A 7174-nucleotide genomic window follows, 5' to 3' on the forward strand; every position below is an offset into this window, starting at 1 on the left:
TCTCACCTTCTCGCCCTCCAGAGACGCCACGTCCCACACAGGGAATACACCACCAGACCGACGGATCAGCCATGGTTTGGCTACCGTTGCCGTGTTGCTGCTGAGGCAAAGTATGCTGCCTGGCTCCGCTACAAGAGGAACCCGACTCGGCGCAACAAGGACCTGCATAGGGCTGCATGCAGGAGGATGGTGGTAACCAGCAAGTGGGCCTTAAAAAAGTGGGAGGAAAGCCTGCGCCGGAAACTGTGTGGCACTGGCGTAGGAAACAAAACTTGGTGGTCCCTTGTTAAGGACAAACAGGAACTGGCCACCAAGAATCCATCCCTCCCTCAGCAAGCAGGACGGTACTGTCGCCACCAGCAGTAAGGAGAGGGCACAGTTGCTGGCTTCCTTGTTTGCTGGAAAATGAAGGTGGGGAATCCACAGCAGCCACCGCCTCAGCTGGTCCAGCAATGTGAGAAGACTGTCACCATGGTGGAGGTGACGCATCAGCAGGTGAAGCGATTATTGCGGGGCTGGACACACAGAAAGCCACCGGCCCTGATGACATCAGCCCGCACCTGCTGAAGCGATGCTCCCAGGAACTGGCTGCCCTCTCACCCAAGTTCACAACTTGTGTACGGGAAAACGTCTGGCCTTCAGTGTGGAAGGAGGCTCGAGTAGTTCCTGCACACAAAAAGCTCCAGGACGGACCCAAAAAACTACAGACCCATATCCCTGTTGTCAGTGGTGGGTAAAGTGTTTGAGAGGGTCGTGGCAGAGGTGGTGTGTAGCCATCTCAAGGACAATGCCCTCCTCTCAGACCAACAGTTTGGGTTCAGACCTGGAAGGTCAACCTCCGACCTAATGATGCTTCTCACCAGGCATTGGCAGGACGCCCTCGACGACGGCAAGGACACTATAGTGGTTGCTTTGGACATAGCTGGAGCTTTTGATAAAGTATGGCACAACGGATTACTAGAAAAGCTTCGTGCTAAAGGCATCCAGGGTGGCTTGCTACGACTCCTGGGAAATTACCTGCAGGACAGAAGCCTCAAGGTGGTTGTCAACGGGCAAACATCTGAGTCCCTGCCTGTGGAGGCATCAGTGCCACAGGGTTCAATTCTTGGCCCACTCCTGTGGAATATCTACGTGGATGATCTTCTCCAGCTACTGCCAGGAGTCATGGCCTATGCTGATGACTGCACCCTCTCCTATACCTATCCACGCCAGGACAGTGGGCGGGCTGCTGAGGCCATCAATCAGCAGCTACGAGTGATAGAGGAGTGGGGTGCTCGCTGGCAAGTGACATTCGCGCCGGAGAAGACACAGGCAATGGTTGTCTCTCGGTCCCCAGCCGCCATGGCAGCAATGGCAGGAAAGTTGTCTTTGGCGTTGCTCTCCCACCCAAGATGACGTCAAGATACTTGGAGTGGAGGTGGATCGAGGGCTGAGGTTTGACAGCCATGTCAAAACCATTGCCAAGAAAGCCTCTCACAGGATCTCCGCTCAGAAGGATCGCCAGTTTCCTCGACAGGAAGGGGAGACTGCTGCTGTACAAGGCACAGGTGCGGCCCCACCTTGAGTACGCAGCTCTCCTGGATGTCCTGTGCCGCCACACACAGAAGGAGACTGGACAGCATCCAACGCCGCGCCATACGGCTAGTAGATGCTGCAATACCACCTCACCCAGAGCCTGAGCGTCCTCTTGATTCACTGGAACACCGCAGAGATGTGGCGGCGATCGTAGTGTTCCATAAGGCACAGGTGCAAAGAGTGCCACATCTGGCAGGGCTGCGTCATCCTCTGAGAGTCACCGCACGGAGCACGAGAACGGTGCTCAATGGTGGTGACGCCGTAGAGGTGCCGCGATCCCACGGGTGTCAGCATCAACGCACCTTCGCAGGACGCGTCTCCAGGATGTGGAACTTGTTCACGGCCGCGGTGCCTCACGTCCAGGAGATGAACACACACAGTGTCAAACTGATGGCACATAAGTGGAGACAGACACTGCCAACTCCTCTGACACTCTTTGTGACGTGACACTCAGTGTAGTGCAGTGCGTGAATAGTGCTAGTGAAGTGAAAAGAATAGTGCTCCATTTACATGCTGACCATCTTGTATATTATCTATTTTAAGTCTTGTAAATATTGTAGAGAAATAGATTGTAGTACCCTTAGAATAGGTAGCACACGACAGTGCGCCTTTGGGTACATGTTCTTCTGTATAAATTATGTTTAAATAAAAAAAAAAAAAAGAGAGAGAGAGAGAGAGAGAGAGAGAGAGAGAGAGAGAGAGAGAGAGAGAGAGAGAGAGAGAGAGAGAGAGAGAGAGAGAGAGAGAGAGAGAGAGAGAGAGAGAGAGAGAGAGAGAGAGAGAGAGAGAGAGAGAGAGAGAGAGAGAGAGAGAGAGAGAGAGAGAGAGAGAGAGAGAGAGAGAGAGAGAGAGAGAGAGAGAGAGAGAGAGAGAGAGAGAGAGAGAGAGAGAGAGAGAGAGAGAGAGAGAGAGAGAGAGAGAGAGAGAGAGAGAGAGAGAGAGAGAGAGAGAGAGAGAGAGAGAGAGAGAGAGAGAGAGAGAGAGAGAGAGAGAGAGAGAGAGAGAGAGAGAGAGAGAGAGAGAGAGAGAGAGAGAGAGAGAGAGAGAGAGAGAGAGAGAGAGAGAGAGAGAGAGAGAGAGAGAGAGAGAGAGAGAGAGAGAGAGAGAGAGAGAGAGAGAGAGAGAGAGAGAGAGAGAGAGAGAGAGAGAGAGAGAGAGAGAGAGAGAGAGAGAGAGAGAGAGAGAGAGAGAGAGAGAGAGAGAGAGAGAGAGAGAGAGAGAGAGAGAGAGAGAGAGAGAGAGAGAGAGAGAGAGAGAGAGAGAGAGAGAGAGAGAGAGAGAGAGAGAGAGAGAGAGAGAGAGAGAGAGAGAGAGAGAGAGAGAGAGAGAGAGAGAGAGAGAGAGAGAGAGAGAGAGAGAGAGAGAGAGAGAGAGAGAGAGAGAGAGAGAGAGAGAGAGAGAGAGAGAGAGAGAGAGAGAGAGAGAGAGAGAGAGAGAGAGAGAGAGAGAGAGAGAGAGAGAGAGAGAGAGAGAGAGAGAGAGAGAGAGAGAGAGAGAGAGAGAGAGAGAGAGAGAGAGAGAGAGAGAGAGAGAGAGAGAGAGAGAGAGAGAGAGAGAGAGAGAGAGAGAGAGAGAGAGAGAGAGAGAGAGAGAGAGAGAGAGAGAGAGAGAGAGAGAGAGAGAGAGAGAGAGAGAGAGAGAGAGAGAGAGAGAGAGAGAGAGAGAGAGAGAGAGAGAGAGAGAGAGAGAGAGAGAGAGAGAGAGAGAGAGAGAGAGAGAGAGAGAGAGAGAGAGAGAGAGAGAGAGAGAGAGAGAGAGAGAGAGAGAGAGAGAGAGAGAGAGAGAGAGAGAGAGAGAGAGAGAGAGAGAGAGAGAGAGAGAGAGAGAGAGAGAGAGAGAGAGAGAGAGAGAGAGAGAGAGAGAGAGAGAGAGAGAGAGAGAGAGAGAGAGAGAGAGAGAGAGAGAGAGAGAGAGAGAGAGAGAGAGAGAGAGAGAGAGAGAGAGAGAGAGAGAGAGAAGAGAGAGAGAGAGAGAGAGGCCGCCAACTAAAGGTCGCTCTAGCAACGTCCGTGGTCTCCGGACTAACCTTGCAGACTTATACCACAACTGTGTGCAACGACACAATGCAGACGTTGTTGTGGTGACCGAGACATGGCTGAACAGTGAGGTGGAGCCCACGTATGGCAGGATGCAGGGCTTCACCCACTGGGTGAGGAGGGACCGACAGGAGCGAACAGGAGGTGGAGTGGCTGTCTGCTTCAAGGAAGGAATGCAGGCCCAGCTACTGACATAGACACGCCTCCAATGATGGAGATGATGTACTTCCGAGTAATGCTGGCAGACCGCTCAGCCCTCCTGCTGTGTGCCCTGTATCGCCCCCCGCGACAAGGGCCTGACTCACTCTGTACCTGACTGAGACCTTAGACAACCTGATGATGGCACACAGCTGCAGCCACGTGCTGATTGTGGGGGATCTCAATCACCACCTGGAAAGAGACGCCTACGAGAATCTCCTGAGGTGCAGGGTCTGACAGATCATGTCACCTTCCCCACACATGAACGAGGAGGGACATTAGACCCTGTCATCTCAGACTACCAGGAAGACAAGCTTCAGTGTCATCAGCTGGGGCTCGTGGGCAGCTCTGACCATCACGCTGTACTGACACAGCTGGAAGTGGGCGTGGCTCAGGACGAGGCCACCACCCGCACCATCTGGCTGTGGAACAAAGCAGACTGGGCTTCCTGCGCCGCGACCTGACCCACACCCCATGGGCCACTCTGCTACAGGGAGGAGCAGAGAGTGAAGCACTTGCACTCACCTCTCACCTTCTCGCCCTCCAGAGACGCCACGTCCCACACAGGGAATACACCACCAGATCGACGGATCAGCCATGGTTTGGCTACCGTTGCCGTGTTGCTGCCGAGGCAAAGTATGCTGCCTGGCTCCGCTACAAGAGGAACCCGACTCGGCGCAACAAGGACCTGCACAGGGCTGCATGCAGGAGGATGGTGGTAACCAGCAAGTGGGCCTTAAAAAAGTGGGAGGAAAGCCTGCGCCGGAAACTGTGTGGCACTGGCGTAGGAAACAAAACTTGGTGGTCTTTGTTAAGGACAAACAAGGAACTGGCCACCAAGAATCCATCCTCCCTCAGCAAGCAGGACGGTACTGTCGCCACCAGCAGTAAGGAGAGGGCACAGTTGCTGGCTTCCTTGTTTGCTGGAAAATGAAGGTGGGGAATCCACAGCAGCCACCGCCTCAGCTGGTCCAGCAATGTGAGAAGACTGTCACCATGGTGGAGGTGACGCATCAGCAGGTGAAGCGATTATTGCGGGGCTGGACACACAGAAAGCCACCGGCCCTGATGACATCAGCCCGCACCTGCTGAAGCGATGCTCCCAGGAACTGGCTGCCCTCTCACCCAAGTTCACAACTTGTGTACGGGAAAACGTCTGGCCTTCAGTGTGGAAGGAGGCTCGAGTAGTTCCTGCACACAAAAAGCTCCAGGACGGACCCAAAAAACTACAGACCCATATCCCTGTTGTCAGTGGTGGGTAAAGTGTTTGAGAGGGTCGTGGCAGAGGTGGTGTGTAGCCATCTCAAGGACAATGCCCTCCTCTCAGACCAACAGTTTGGGTTCAGACCTGGAAGGTCAACCTCCGACCTAATGATGCTTCTCACCAGGCATTGGCAGGACGCCCTCGACGACGGCAAGGACACTATAGTGGTTGCTTTGGACATAGCAGGAGCTTTTGATAAAGTATGGCACAACGGATTACTAGAAAAGCTTCGTGCTAAAGGCATCCAGGGTGGCTTGCTACGACTCTGGGAAATTACCTGCAGGACAGAAGCCTCAAGGTGGTTGTCAACGGGCAAACATCTGAGTCCCTGCCTGTGGAGGCATCAGTGCCACAGGGTTCAATTCTTGGCCCACTCCTGTGGAATATCTACGTGGATGATCTTCTCCAGCTACTGCCAGGAGTCATGGCCTATGCTGATGACTGCACCCTCTCCTATACCTATCCACGCCAGGACAGTGGGCGGGCTGCTGAGGCCATCAATCAGCAGCTACGAGTGATAAAGGAGTGGGGTGCTCGCTGGCAAGTGACATTCGCGCCGGAGAAGACACAAGCAATGGTTGTCTCGGTCCCCAGCCGCCATGGCAGCAATGGCAGGAAAGTTGTCTTTGGCGTTGCTGCTCTCCCACCCAAGATGACGTCAAGATACTTGGAGTGGAGGTGGATCGAGGGCTGAGGTTTGACAGGCATGTCAAAACCATTGCCAAGAAAGCCTCTCACAGGATCTCCGCTCTCAGAAGGATCGCCAGTTTCCTCGACAGGAAGGGGAGACTGCTGCTGTACAAGGCACAGGTGCGGCCCCACCTTGAATACGCAGCTCTCTCCTGGATGTCCTGTGCCGCCACACACAGAAGGAGACTGGACAGCATCCAACGCCGCGCCATACGGCTAGTAGATGCTGCACTACCACCTCACCCAGAGCCTGAGCGTCCCCTTGATTCACTGGAACACCGCAGAGACGTGGCGGCGATCGTAGTGTTCCATAAGGCACAGGTGCAAAGAGTGCCACATCTGGCAGGGCTGCGTCATCCTCTAAGAGTCACCGCACGGAGCACGAGAACGGTGCTCAATGGTGGTGACGCCGTAGAGGTGCCGCGATCCCACGGGTGTCAGCATCAACGCACCTTCGCAGGACGCGTCTCCAGGATGTGGAACTTGTTCACGGCCGCGGTGCCTCACGTCCAGGAGATGAACACACACAGTGTCAAACTGATGGCACATAAGTGGAGACAGACACTGCCAACTCCTCTGACACTCTTTGTGACGTGACACTCAGTGTAGTGCAGTGCGTGAATAGTGCTAGTGAAGTGAAACGAATAGTGCTCCATTTACATGCTGACCATCTTGTATATTATCTATTTTTAAGTCTTGTAAATATTGTAGAGAAATAGATTGTAGTACCCTTAGAATAGGTAGCACACGACAGTGCGCCTTTGGGTACATGTTCCTTTGTATTAAGTTTTGTTTAAATAAAAAAAAAAAAAAGAGAGAGAGAGAGAGAGAGAGAGAGAGAGAGAGAGAGAGAGAGAGAGAGAGAGAGAGAGAGAGAGAGAGAGAGAGAGAGAGAGAGAGAGAGAGAGAGAGAGAGAGAGAGAGAGAGAGAGAGAGAGAGAGAGAGAGAGAGAGAGAGAGAGAGAGAGAGAGAGAGAGAGAGAGAGAGAGAGAGAGAGAGAGAGAGAGAGAGAGAGAGAGAGAGAGAGAGAGAGAGAGAGAGAGAGAGAGAGAGAGAGAGAGAGAGAGAGAGAGAGAGAGAGAGAGAGAGAGAGAGAGAGAGAGAGAGAGAGAGAGAGAGAGAGAGAGAGAGAGAGAGAGAGAGAGAAGAGAGAGAGAGAGAGAGAGAGAGAGAGAGAGAGAGAGAGAGAGAGAGAGAGAGAGAGAGAGAGAGAGAGAGAGAGAGAGAGAGAGAGAGAGAGAGAGAGAGAGAGAGAGAGAGAGAGAGAGAGAGAGAGAGAGAGAGAGAGAGAGAGAGAGAGAGAGAGAGAGAGAGAGAGAGAGAGGAGAGAGAGAGAGAGAGAGAGAGAGAGAGAGAGAGAGAGAGAGAGAGAGAGAGAGAGAGAGAGAGAGAGAGAGAGAGAGAGAGAGA

Source organism: Portunus trituberculatus, unplaced genomic scaffold (genome assembly GCF_017591435.1).
Source record: "Portunus trituberculatus isolate SZX2019 unplaced genomic scaffold, ASM1759143v1 PGA_scaffold_296__1_contigs__length_72252, whole genome shotgun sequence".
Classification (NCBI taxonomy): Eukaryota; Metazoa; Arthropoda; class Malacostraca; order Decapoda; family Portunidae; genus Portunus; species Portunus trituberculatus.